Here is a 14,320-nt window from a genome sequence, read left to right as displayed (position 1 = left end):
TGCCCCATAATCGTCCTCAACGACCTTTGTCCTTCCTATATATTGAACCAAACCCACTTGATACTCTTCTAAGAAAAGGCTGTAATTCTTCTCTCAATGTTGAGCAAAACCCACCAACCTCCCTTTTATGCAGAATGCAACATACAGACTGTTGTATTGCCCAAGGTTGGACATTAGTTGTGACAACTGCGGTTTAGAAACATTCACTCCAGCCACGCACACCCAGCACACGCATCTATACAACAAACCAACGCCAACAATTTAAATGCATACACTAAAATTAACACCATAGTCACTCTTTTACCTCTCCTAGCGTCAGTAGCAAGCAAGCACACGCACACACACACACGCACACACACACACACACACACTCACACACACACACACACACACACACATACACACACACACACACACACACACATCACGTTAAATCCTTAGCCTTACCATGGACTTCTAACAAGATGTGATGCCTGAGATGCCTGAGCTTGGAGGAGACCTGGCACTCGTAGACGCCGGCATCACGCAGCTCCACCTTGTGGATCAGCAGGTTCCAGTAGTGGGAGTTTGGCTCGTGCTCGCTCATGATCCGTCCATTGTCCTTGAACGTCTCGCGGCCCACCGTTAGTGGGTTCGAATCCGACGCCTTCCTCCAGATGATCTACAACAGACATAGTCAATAGTCGCGTAAGAAAACCCACACCAAATAAATACATTTTGGACACGCACACAAAAAACCCACCACACACAACAATTTTTTTGGAACGTGTAATTCAATGCAAAGTACGAAAGAAATTACGAACTTTGAATTTTGAATGAACCACACAAATATATCTATATACATAACCCTTTCTTGTTTTTGAATCATGACTTTGGAGCCTTGGCAGTGTGTAACCCTGTGCGTGTGTGTGTGTGTGTGTGTGTGTGTGTGTGTGTGTGTGTGTGTGCATGTGTGCGTGTGTGTGTATGAGCGTGCGTGCGTATGTGTGTGTGTGTATGTGCGAGCGTGCGTGCATGCATGCGTGCGTGCTTGCGTATGTGTGTGTGTGTGTGTGTGTGTGTGTGTGTGTGTGTGTGTGTGTGTGTGTGTATGTGTAAAGGATGTTTAGTTGTAAAGTTCATATTTCATTTTCATTTACCGTAAAATTGAGTTTCAGTCCAAGAACCGCGCAAAACCACTTCAAAAGACAGAACCGGCACTAGAAAATGTTTTCTATAACTTTACTTGTGACTTGTCGTTTCGTATTAATCTTTTCTACATTCTTGCCGATAAATATTATATGACCAGCCTTCTTGCTGCCGTCGTTGCTACATTCTTACAGATAAATATGTCCAGTCTTTTCGTTGCCGTCTTGGTCGAATCTTAGTTATCTATGTAAGCGGATTGGAGTCTTAGGCCCCCTGCTGCCAGATAGAATATACTGGAGTCCATGGTGTGTCTGGTTCGATAACGTAGTCCTCCTCTCGGGAAATAGTTATAACTGTGTCAAGGGACCAAGTATGTGACCTGAAACTGTTTCAAAAGAATTGACTCAGGGTTTTTCTACATCGGTAAAACCATGGTCATTGTCATTTTATGTTGCAGTAAGTATGGTACAACATATTACACGATACAGCAGGAAAATCTTTCACGGTGCAATTAGCACATCACAAATCATTATGAAATACCAGCAATGCTCATATACCAGACCAGACTATACCAGACCGTTCCACATACCATGCCATACTATACCATATCGTACCATACCGTACTTTACCGTACCATACCATACCATACCATACCATACCATACCATACCCTTCCATACCCTACCCTACCCTACCATACCATACCATACCATACCATACCATTACCCGTGCCAAACTATGGCCCTAAGTTTACCATGGCCTTTGTCAATCATTGCAAATAAGAGGAGTCTCCAGCACAACTGGCCAAATTTGTCTTCAGTAACCTCCGCAACGCTAAGACAGGCTTCTCAATTGTCAGTACCCTTCAAGGCAGGCTTTACAAGATTCAGTGCAGTACAAATTCACCAAGGCTATTATAATCTTGAGTAAAGGGACATAATCTGACCCATTCTGTCTTCAGTACCCTTCACGATGCTATGACAGACTTTACAATCATCGGTAACCCTTCAAAACACTAAGACAGGCTTCACACAGCGCGAGAAAACACTTTCTAACTCTGTACACAGCGCAGTAACTCGCCCCGCTGTTTTGGCCCCATCTTCATACACAGCGACAGCTCTCCCTGATTCTGTATGCAGTAACAACACCACCGTGAACGCGCCATCTCCTTTTCCTGCGGACTCTGCAAACACGGCCACGTAAATCTGACCCAGAAGAGAAAAGCGATCAGTGGACGGTCAAGCGCCGGCGGGCCAAAGGTTTGCTTTGGATGGACCATTCATCGCCTGGTTACAAGGGCCACATCTCTCGTCTGGCACATTCAGGGGCTCGGGGGGAAGTAGGGGTATAAAGGGAAAGGTTGGATTGAGAGGTGAAGTGGGTTGGGGGTGAAGATGAGCTTGGGTGGAGGGGAGGGGGAGAGGGGCTGTTACAATGGAAGACTTATCGAGGGCTAGGATACAGTGAAGGCACAGAGGAAGAGGGGAGGGATACAGTGTAGGCACAGAGGAAGAGGGGAGGAATACAGTGTAGGCACAGGGGAAGAGGGGAGGGATACAGTGTAGGCACAGGGGAAGAAGGGAGGGATACAGTGTAGGCACAGGGGAAGAGGAGAGGGATACAGTGTAGGCACAGGGGAAGAGGAGAGGGATACAGTGTAGGCACAGGGGAAGAGGAGAGGGATACAGTGTAGGCACAGGGGAAGAGGGGAGGGATACAGTGTAGGCACAGAGGAGGAGGGGAGGGATATCGCTGTGTGACGGACGTCGCGTCACAGTTCACACCATACATGTCCCCCCCCCTTTGTTTATGGATGTCGGTTGGATCGACTCGCTGGCGTCAAGAGGGGGAGACAAAGAGATGAAGTGGTTGTTTTGTGCCTGGTATTGTCAGTGCCTTTTCATTTTTGTGTGTGGACAACTGATTCATTTCTTGTGAATGACTGATCTTTTTCCCGGGTCAAGACGAAGAATAACCATTTCTGTCAAAAACTGTATTTTTATTGTTCATGATCTAGCAGAGAAGTCATGATACATGCAAGTTCTACGCAACGGGTTCTTTTGTTTTCCTGAGAAGCTCGTTGTCCGTTTGCATTTTCAAAGTCCATTTTGTCAATACAATGAAATAATGGTCTTCACTGTAATGACTGGTCCTCCAAGCATAGTTGCTTTGACCTACTTTGGTTTCTCTGTGGACTTACATAAACAACACTAATCACTGTTGTTGTCATAACATCCGAACACAAGCTACTGACATCAGAAAAATGTTATCTGCGTTTGGTGCAGACAAGAACATATTTTGTCAGGACATGTTAAAATGTAAATCTGACCCAGAAAAGAAAAGCGATCAGTGAACGTTCAAACGACGGCAGGCCAAAGGTTTGCTTTGGATGGACCATTCATCGCCTGGTTACAAGGGCCACCTATCTAGTCTGGCACATTCTGGGGACGGGGGGGGTGGGGGGGTAAAATGGAAGACTTATCGGGGGTTAGGATATATAGTAGGTACAGGGGAAGAGGGGGGAGGGATATCATCGTGTGACGGTCGTCGCGTCACAATTGACACCAGACATGACCCTCCCCTTTGTTTAGGGATGTTGGCTGGGTTGCCTTGCTGGCGTCCGGAGGTAGACAATATATGTATTGGATTAATCGAGAGTCCACTATTGTGAGTTTTTTTTTCAAGACAGGACAAATACTTAGCCTTCTTCTCTTTTGGACGACTGATTTATTTCTTGCGAATGATTGGATTTCTCCGCGGGATCGAAGAGAATAATAATCTAACCTAACACAAACGTCGCTGTCTTTTTCCCAGGTCACGTAGGACAGCCAAGATGCAATTTTTTTCACGTGTTGTCCTAAAGACAGTTTTGGTTAGATCACTACCAACCAAGAGGTTGAACTGCTACTGTTAGTTCAACAGCAAGTGTGCCACAGAGAGTCGGCCAAGATTGCGTGCTCCGCTCGGTCACCTTCTGCTTAGACTCTGCGTATTACACATGATCTTAGATTCTTAAACATAAACTATGATCGCTGTTGCCAACAGGGCCAAATGGACGCTATGGGTATCAAGGCGATTAGGTAGTCAGTAAATGTGGAGCTCATGTTTAAAGTAACCATAGAATTGTTTCCGCTCCAGCAGGTTGATATCTTTTGTTTTTGTGCTAGATGTAGTACCTATACCAATTTGCACTGAGAAACGCATGACTAGCAGATTCATTCAGGCTACTTTTAACCCATTCATTGGTTCGCCCCCTCCCCCTCTTTCCCGCCCTCCTCACCCCAGCCTAAGCAAACAGAACTCAAATCACAGTCTTGATTCACACACGAAGACGATTGGGACACGCAACGATAAATAAGGACTGCGTATTTATGCACGGAAAAGTGCACGCCGTAATCCATCACGTTGCAGCGTTGACATCCCAGCCGATTGCTGCAAAGAAGGAGAGGTCCATTTCCTATCCAGACGGTCCCGAAGGAGAGAATACGGCACACTTACAATGTGCATGGACACCAGTCTCACATACACTGAACAGGTTATCTCCATAAGATCCTTCGGTTCACTTTCAGCTTGGATTTATACTTATTGGCTTTTCCGAGTGAAATACGTTTGCTTTTCACCCCTGCTTGATTCCTTCTGAAACGGAGAAAATCGCGCACAAGAACAGCTACATCGCATAAACGTGAGGAATATAATTATGTCCCTTTACTGTAAAGTTATTCCCTTTACTTTACTGCTTGCAGAACAAAGTATCCCTCCCAGTGGAATGACTATCAAGAATTCAAGGCCGTAACAGCCTTGACAGGTCGAACCCACTCCCTTAGCGGAAAACATCGCGATGCTACCGCAAGGTTTCCTGGTCAAAACGGTAAAGGACATACCGACATTGCATTAACCTTGAAATAAAGCTTAAACGCGGGACATTGCAGGCACCTTGAATAAAAGCTAAAAAGTGCATGTTCCGTTCCGTTCACGTAGTCTTGAGAGTTTACCGTGTTCCCCATTGGAAGAATAAACGACAGTTGCAATTTCCTTTTGGGTGTCTTCAAGAAAAAGGGACAGCGAGGTACGCCCAGAGTGTGATCAAACGAGCCAAGAGGCTCCCAGGAGTACAAAGCCAGGAACTGCCGGCGGCCAAAGCTATCGATTATCCCGATCGAGACGATTATTCCTTCAGCACCGATTCCTGCGAGGTCTCGATTCCCTGCTGAGGCTGATTTAGAAGATGTTTGCGGAAAGACGCCACACTTCTGCTGAATGGTTTGTTCTGTCGTATATACTGATGTTGATTGGGCGAAATGCCCCTGAATCTCTCTTTGTTTGCCTGCTTGTTTGTTTGTCCCTGAATCTTTGTTTCCCAATTTGTTATTGCTGTTGTACATGTTGTAAATGTAAACGTTTGGCCAAAGACACATCGCTTTGGGTCATTGGTCTGTTTTCTGGCACTCTGATGTTGATGAGGCACATTATTCGTAGATTTTCCTTGCTGTCGTCGTTGGTGTTGGTGTTCTTAGTGTCGCTTTTCTTGCCCCTGTTCTTGTTCCTGTTGCTCTTGTTGCTGAAGTTAATTTTGTTGTTTGTGCTAGTTTTAATACCTGTTGTTCATTTCCTCTTGTGTAATGATGTCTGTTCTTCAAAGCAGCCCCGAGCAAACCAACCAAAAATCGGGAATTCGCAACTAAAAGATAAATGTGATTACGGTATGTAGAGGCTAGAAGCATCCTCTCGTCTCCCCTCCAAGCCACAAATTACATGCCACTGACTTCTTGTATACCAGTACATCAAGTGTGTCTGTTTGTTTCTCTCTCTTGCGTGTTGGAATTCATTGACTCAGCAGTGACTTGTACTCGCGAGTCTAAAATACACAAATCAACTTCTGTCAGACTATTTCTTATGTCACTGAAGCCTTATCGCAAGTGTTGTTCACTCGCATTACTTACTCTCAGACTGTTTCTGATAATGTTGTTTTCTCTCAATGCAACTGGCCATGCCCGTCTACGACCTATTAAGTAGTAGTTGAATGCTTTTTCACCGCTCCCTTATAGACCTAGCCACTGTAGGCGTCCTTTGACATTGTCAAATGACCTCTCTTCCTTCCCAAATAATCACACAATCAAAAACATTACACGTGGAACGTATTTCTTCGCAAAACGTAAATGCACATTCCAACTTCAAGACATAATGAAAGTCAACTACGCATTTGTATGACGTTGTCACAGTCTCTATTGTCGGGAGCTTTCTTGGGAGTAGTATTTTGGGGACCAAGTTAGGGCATTAGTTTTTAAAGGCATAAAATACTACCTCTCATCTCTTTATAAAGGGATGTCCAGTTTGTCGGAATGATAATTTAAACATTACAAAATACACCAACAGTTATCTGTTTGATCTTTTTATAAAAGGCATTCAACAATGTGGGAGTAAACAGTTCGCTTTATCTTATTGATGCAATTATTAAAAGATAGCTTATAGTAATCTCTTATAAAGGATTATCTGGCCTATATGTGTGAATATTTCCTGATGTAATCATAAAATAAAAAACTTACATTAGTCTAATTGATCTCTTTATAGAGGGCCTTTCAGCTTGTGGGAATGAATATGAATGGTATTCTTTCCTGCTGCATTCATTATAAAATTACGCCGTCCGCGATGAGACAGAGACTTGAACGCCTATAGGTGTACGGCCTTGAATTCTTCTTCTTCAGCGTTCCAGAATTTTCTGGTTACGTGTGAGCTCGTTTGCCCATTTGGGTTCCTCAAACTATACTCTGAGAGCATAGTCAGCTTCACTCCGCTTTCGTTGAGTAGGCATGCTGGGTATTTTCGTGTTTCTATAACCCACCGAACTCTGACATGGATTACATGATCTTTTCCGTGCGCACTTGGTCTTGTGCTTGCGTGTACACACGAAGGGGGTTAAGTCACTAGCAGTTCTGCACATAAGTTAACCTGGGAGATCGGAAAAATCTCCACTCTTAACCCACCAGGCGGCAGCGACCGGGATTCGAACTCACGACCTCCCGATTAGGAGGCCGACGTCTTACCACCACGGCACTGCGCCCGTCTGGCCTTGGAACGCATATGCTCAAGGCACAGTCACATCATGGCATTTGTATTATCAACTGAGGGCCTGCTGCATTCAAATATTCCTTCATACTGCATTCATTGGAAGTGCACGCATGTCCATACGATGATGTCATAATAAGCACTTATCTCAGACCGGATCTCCATACGAAAAGGAAGAAGTGCAAAAGCAGAAACAAAATGTGTTCATTTGCAAAGATTCTCTTAAATAAACGCAGCAGCCATGCAGACTGCACCGTTTCGATTTTTTTCTTCGTATGTCTTGTGTCGCAGGCATACGCCTCCCATATCTCGTCTATTGAGGCCAAAACCAAACGCTGAGGTAAAAGGACCTATTCTGTTCAAAGTCCCCCTTAAATCAACACAGCCACCGTCGAGACAGCTTCAGGTCGATTTCCCCCTGTAATGGTGTCATAAGCACGTGCTCTTCGTATCTCCATATCCAGGACATGAGCCTCGCAGATGGTCGTCATCATTCTGCTGCCCCGGGGCCTGCAGCCATCCCGGGTCAAGGAAATGTGGCGAAAAAGAACCGTGATTTGCAAAGGTGGTGGAAGGGTTGGGGAAGGTGGAGAGAGAGAGAGAGAGAGAGAGAGAGAGAGAGAGAGAGAGAGAGAGAGAGAGAGAGAGAGAGAGAGAGAGAGAGAGAGAGAGAGACGCAGATGATTTATTCAATAGGCCATAGCCCCTTATGAATGAGTGTGAACAAACAGTTCACGTTGCAAATAATATAACTCATCAGGTGCAGAAAAGGTACAACATAATAACATAATAATCGCACAACACTACAGAATAAAACATATATTACACGGTCTTTAACTACGAGGTTACAACATCTCTTAATTTCAAGGCTTTATACAAATACAGGGATACATTTCTGATAACAGTTTCTTGACGTGAGGCCAGGAGCAGGCTAAGTCTAAAAGTGCTTGGGGTTTTATAATATTTAAATGGGATAAATTTTTCTCTTAATCTGTTTAAGTATGGACAACAAAAAACAAAATGGACTTCACCTTCTTGCTTTTCTTTACAAAGGGGACACATCAAATCATCGGCATTATGTTTTTTATATCGGTTAGAATGCACAGCAATTTCTGAAATACCTAATCGAAATCTAGTCATAATAAACTTTAGATGTCTATCCATATTCAACAAAAGATAGGGTTTAATGAGGTATGTATGCAGGTATGTATGCATGTGTGTTGGTGTGTCGGTGTGTCATGTGTGCAAGTAAAAAGGGTATTGTAGTTGTACATATATTACTTTAGATATTTTTTTGTTATCATGGGTTTTATGAATTTTCTTCTCTTATTCTTTTATAATTATTAATTAATGACCTATATGTGCTGATGACCAATTTAATTTCCTTTGTTGGATCAATAAAATGTTATGAGTTATGAGTTATGAGTTATGTCATGTACAGTACAAAATGTCCGATAAATAGCAAATCTATCACTATTTTGTATATGATAATCCCACTCTTGCCATCTGCAATCGACCAACCTTTTCCTTAAAAACAAAACAAAAATCTTTTTTATTAACAACGCCCTGATTCAACCACACAAAACCAAAACCATACTCATACAATTTACAACGAACACTTGAGGCCCAGTTCTTTTTACCACTCTCATCCATTTTATACAACATTTCATATGATTTACGAGGAAGTCTGTGCGCCTCCATGTTTAACAGTTTCAACCAATAGCTTACGCATCTTAAAATAGAATTCAAATATATTGGATATCTGTTTGTCTCGCCATATACTAGGTCATTAGGTGTTCGCATTCGGACTCCTAAGAACTTCTTCAATGCAAATAAATGAACTTTTTCACACTGCAGAGCAGCCTTATCTAGTCCCCATATCTCAGCACCATACTGTACTATCGGTTGTACTTGGAAGTCAAACAACTTCAAAAAAACATTCAAACTATTATTATTAAGCACAGATAATCTTTGTATAATACACATCAGAGCATTTTTGGCCCGGCTTGAGAGATCGCTCCAGGCAGCAGTGACACTGAGTCGAGTTGAAAATAATATTCCTAAATACTTATACACGTTTACAACTGGTAAAATATCTTCCCCATATGTCCACCTTTCCCTTGAACTCAAATATCCACCCTTCCTAAACACAATAATGTTACTTTTACTCATGTTTACCTTTAAATGAAGAGAGGACACTGCCCTGCGTAAATTATTTAACTGAGTCTGTAGACCCACAACAGTCTCTGATAACAACAATAAATCATCAGCAAGCAAAAGAATAAACAATTCCAAATAATCATCAGTAAATGTGGAACCATGTCTTCCATTCTCAATTATCTCAAGTGCTAACTCATTAATAACGAGAGAAAATAAAACTGGGCTACAAACATCGCCCTGTTTAACACCAAATGTACAATTAATATAATCTGTAAACTTTGCTCCACATCTCCACGGAGAGAGAGAGAGAGAGAGAGAGAGAGAGAGAGAGAGAGAGAGAGAGAGAGAGAGAGAGAGAGAGAGAGAGAGAGAGAGAGAGAGAGAGAGAGAGAGAGAGAGAGAGAGAGAGAGAGAGAGAGAGAGAGAGAGAGAGAGAGTCACAAAGATGTGAGTAGGTTATTTGTGATGTGAAACACGTCGTGATTTTAACTTCCCTAAAGATTGAATTGTGAATGCGTAGGAGACAGGAGAAGCGTTATCACGGGTTTCGTGTGTTGCACGAGAAAATAGCTTTAGCTTGACATGAGTTGCGTTTACAAGTTTGAGAAATATAGCTGGCTATGAACTGGGAACATTTACAGCGCCTAAGATTTTCAACCAGGAAGGTTGTAAGCGTGTGTCTGTCTTGTTCAGGGAACAAGCACTCTTTCAAGAGACGGGTCTCTTAAGGTAAATGATTTACTATGTTGTACATGTATATTATTGAAGCTTGAATACATAGCTGGAATGTAAATGTTAGTGTATACAAAGTGCACTAAATTCTAGTGTGAAGTTTTAAGAGAATTCTTGTTGTGATTGTATTATGGTTTTTGTTGGGAAATTCTTGAACATAAATGTTGTTACGCATTTATGTTATGTTTAAGACAGTGATGCTATGTATGGTAGTGTCATTAGTGGATTAAGTGATTCATGGATTAAGTATAGCTTGGGTATTGACTGTGGACGGAATGTGAATGTAGAATGAACGAGAGAGATGATACATGACTGTTTAGAAAGAAGAGATGGTTTAAGAGAATGGTGTATTAAGACTTGGGTTAATTCTTTAGGAGTTTCCATGAGGAGTTTCCATGGAGTGTACGAGAGGCGGACCTCACACGGGAGAGCGCAGAAGGATGGTGGCGAAAGAGACCACATCGGCGCAGATGGCTGGACGGAGGAGTCTCCATCGTTACCGGTCGTAGAGACGACGGTTCTTTTCGCTAATGGCGAAAGTGTTTCTCGGGGAGAAACGTGAAAGGTGCATGTTGGCATCTATAAGGAGAGTTTCTGGGAATTCATCATCTACGTGGATTCAGCGGCACAAGGATGTGTAAATGACGACATGCAGTGAGCCGTGATACGAACTCGTGAGTGTCTGTCAACACCTTAACTTGTGCAGTAATCTATTATTGAGATAGTATCTTTATATCATTTAATCACATGTATTGAGTGATTGCGATAAGATTGTGTGAACTGTGTGGTCGAGAAGTTGATTGGTATTGATGTTTTGAGGTGAAGAATTGTGTTGTAATTTGTGAGGAATTAATAAGTCTGTATCCTCCCAAATTCTGTGTTTGAAGTGTGTAGTGGTTGGTTGGTTGGTTTTTGGGGTTTAATGTCTCTTCAGCAGATGCTAGCTGCTATTCGAGACCGGAAGTGTGTGGTGTGAAGAGTGAAGAGTCAGTGTAACTAGATAGGGCAGAACACGTATTCATAAAAGTAACTCCTATATTTGCACTATAATCCACTTCATGACAGAGAGAGAGAAAGAAAGAGAGAGAGACAGAGGAAAAGAGAGAGAGATAGAGAGATAAGAGATAGAGAGAGAGAGAGATAAGAGAGAGAGAGAGAGAGAGAGAGAGAGAAAGTGAGAAAGAGTGAAAGAGAGAAAGAGAGAGAGAGAGAAAGAGAGAGAGAGAGAGAGAGAGAGAGAGATGAGAAAGAGAGAGATAAGAGAGAGAAAGAGAGAGAAAGTGAGAGAGAAAGAAAGAAAGAAAGAGAGAGAGACAGAGAGAAAGAGAGAGCAAGAGGGAGAGAGAGAGAGAGACAGAGAGAGAGAGAGAGAGACACAGAGAGAGAGAGAGAAAGAGGGGGAGGGGAGGGGAGGGGGTGATTCGAAGGACTATGCGGGGGTAGTAGTCTGTCGGTGAAAGGTGCAGCGATGTTTTTACAGTCGTCTGCCTTCCTGTGTCCCCCGCGGTCCCCCCAAAGTGTATGGTGGAGAATAACCCTTTCAAGGGACTGGCCTGGCGGTACAAGAAACAAGCACACTCTGCCGGCTCGGTGTCTCTGGGCACGGAAACTTGTCTAAATGGAAATACGAACTCGTGAAACGTGTTGGTACAACTCACCAACGCCTGCGCCATCTCATCCCACGAATGGTCACGGCCGACAACCAAAAGGGAAAAAAAAATCTGTGAGCAATGAATATCCTGCAGTGGTATGGGCATCCGGTGACTTCTGAAAATCTATTTCCCGTCCATTTCGTCCCGAGAAGACTCTGTGCTGTTTGCGACGATGACTAATGTAAATTTAACATAACATGCGGTCGGTCAACTAATCGTAATATACGCTTCTCCCAGCTGTGCAAGACTATTGACGTATCGTCTGGGTCATATGACTATATGAAGCAATCATTTTCCCCTGTCAAACACAGCTGACTTCAACTTTTGATAAGTTTTCGACTCGTAGACTTCCTCCTACATCTAGCAGGAGACTAGGTGGGGAGCATGAGGACTGGAGTCTAGGTGACGTGCATGACAGTTTTCATTCTTTTCTTACCACCGTATTCAAAAGTTGGAATAAAGAAAGCCAATCTGGCACAAAAACCTTCTCTTCTAAACTGAATTTTTTGTTTGCTTCAAAGTTCCAGAAAACAAAGAAGACAGAACTGCGTCTCAGACAAAGTTCGTTACCAACTAAATGCACCCAAAGACCTTGCAAAAAAATTAAAAAAAGCCTATTAAAGTAGTGAAAATCCGCCCCCTAACGTTGCGCATCAAAAACAGACATCTTGAAGCATTGGTGTGCTGATTGAGCCCAGACTTTGCTGATCATAAAAGGTCAACACATCTTTCTTCCTCCCTTCTTGAAGCCTTGCATGTGTCTGCTTCATTTCAACAGCCCCAGGGAGTAAGGGGGAGAAAATCAAGCAGACGACACTTTGGCATTTTGGCGGGAATTTATCGGGTCGAGCAGATCTGACAGAGGAATTGGCCCCGAGTCTGAACGATATTACCAAGAAAAAGTCCACAGTGTCCATAGAAAGCGTCAGCTTTTATCTTTTCAATCGACTCCTACAGTCTGTTCAATCTGCCGCGTCCAGTCTTTCTTCCCACAAAACCCATGATTGGTTAGCTAAAAGGAGGTTCCAAGTATCGAGCTTTTCTTGCCTTTTTGTTGTTGATGGTCCTGGGACTAAGTGGTCGAGCTTCGAAGGACTATTATGAAACAAGCTTGTAGACCACCAAATACATTTTTGGCTGATATCTCTAGAAAGAAGTAATCCCAAGCGTCTTGTTCAAGCGTGATCATGGAGTCATGCAACTACTTACTAAGGTGTTTTTTTCTTGCACGGATTCGTGAATTATAAATAATGTGATTAGCCCTTCGTGGTGGATTTGTTTGAAGCCTTGGAAGACATCAGTTTGATCCTTAAAATAAACAAAACAGCTTATTTCCAAAGAAAACTAAATTGCAATTCAGTTTAATTTATTTTCTTTTGAAAACCAAATTAAATATTGGGGCCACTGATATCGACAGAAGAAACACTGCTGAATTACAAATTGCAGATCCGTCGCATTACAATCAGACAGGAGGCAATATGTAGCTAAAGATTTGCGCTTTTTTCCATTGGCTGGGTATTCTATAACCCCCGTTACTATACGGACAAAGTCAGCAGAAATCGGAAATCAATCAGAAGTTTGCTGACATTTTCTTAAAAATTGGCCATATAAATGATACTTTAGGTACCGCCCCGAGTAAGAATGGCCCCGAGACTCTTGTTAGCTACTGTCTACCGTAAAAAGGGTTTAGGTACTGTCGTCAGTAAGGAGATTACTGCTGGTGGACACCCAAGGGTGATACTTTTCTGTTGGGGTTCCGGGGGAAGTATTGCACTTGGGACTGAGCAAAGTTTATATACATAATCGTATTGATGGGATACATGAGCGGAAGCACTGTGTGTAAATGATCGAAAGCGTGAAGTTTACAGAGAGAGAGAGAGAGAGAGAGAGAGAGAGAGAGAGAGAGAGAGAGAGAGAGAGAGAGAGAGAGAGAGAGAGAGAGAGAGAGAGAGAGAGAGAGAGAGAGAGAGAGAGAGAGAGAGAGAGAGAGAGAGAGAGAGAGAGAGAGAGAGAGAGAGAGAGAGAGAGAGAGAGAGAGAGAGAGAGAGAGAGAGAGAGAGAGAGAGAGAGAGAGAGAGAGAGAGAGAGAGAGAGAGAGAGAGAGAGAGAGAGAGAGAGAGAGAGAGAGAGAGAGAGAGAGAGAGAGAGAGAGAGAGAGAGAGAGAGAGAGAGAGAGAAAGAGAGAGAGAGACAGAGACAGAGAGAGAAAGAGAGAGAGAGGAGAGAGGAGAGAGATGAGAGAGAGAGAGAGAGAGAGAGAGAGAGAGAGAGAGAGAGAGAGAGAGAGAGAGAGAGAGAGAGAGAGAGAGAGAGAGAGAGAGAGAGAGAGAGAGAGAGAGAGAGAGAGAGAGAGAGAGAGAGAGAGAGAGAGAGAGAGAGAGAGAGAGAGAGAGAGAGAGAGAGAGAGAGAGAGAGAGGAGAGAGAGAGAGAGAGAGAGAGAGAGAGAGAGAGAGAGAGAGAGAGAGAGAGAGAGAGAGAGAGAGAGAGAGAGAGAGAGACAGAGAGAGACATAGAGAGAGAGAGAGAGAGAGGGAGGGAGGGAGGGAGAGAGAGAGAGAAGACAAGACAAACTCTTTATATTGGGG

The 14,320-nt window shown here is 43.2% G+C and overlaps 1 pseudogene; it reads right to left on the bottom strand.

The window, feature by feature from the left end:
* Positions 1-14,320, bottom strand: part of LOC138951083 (lachesin-like) — a 65,457-nt pseudogene that overhangs the window by 23,432 nt on the left and 27,705 nt on the right.

This window comes from Littorina saxatilis, linkage group LG1, assembly GCF_037325665.1.
Source record: "Littorina saxatilis isolate snail1 linkage group LG1, US_GU_Lsax_2.0, whole genome shotgun sequence".
Classification (NCBI taxonomy): Eukaryota; Metazoa; Mollusca; class Gastropoda; order Littorinimorpha; family Littorinidae; genus Littorina; species Littorina saxatilis.
The sequence above is the reverse complement of the archived record's forward strand: the minus strand, read 5'-3'. Positions and strand labels throughout refer to the sequence as shown.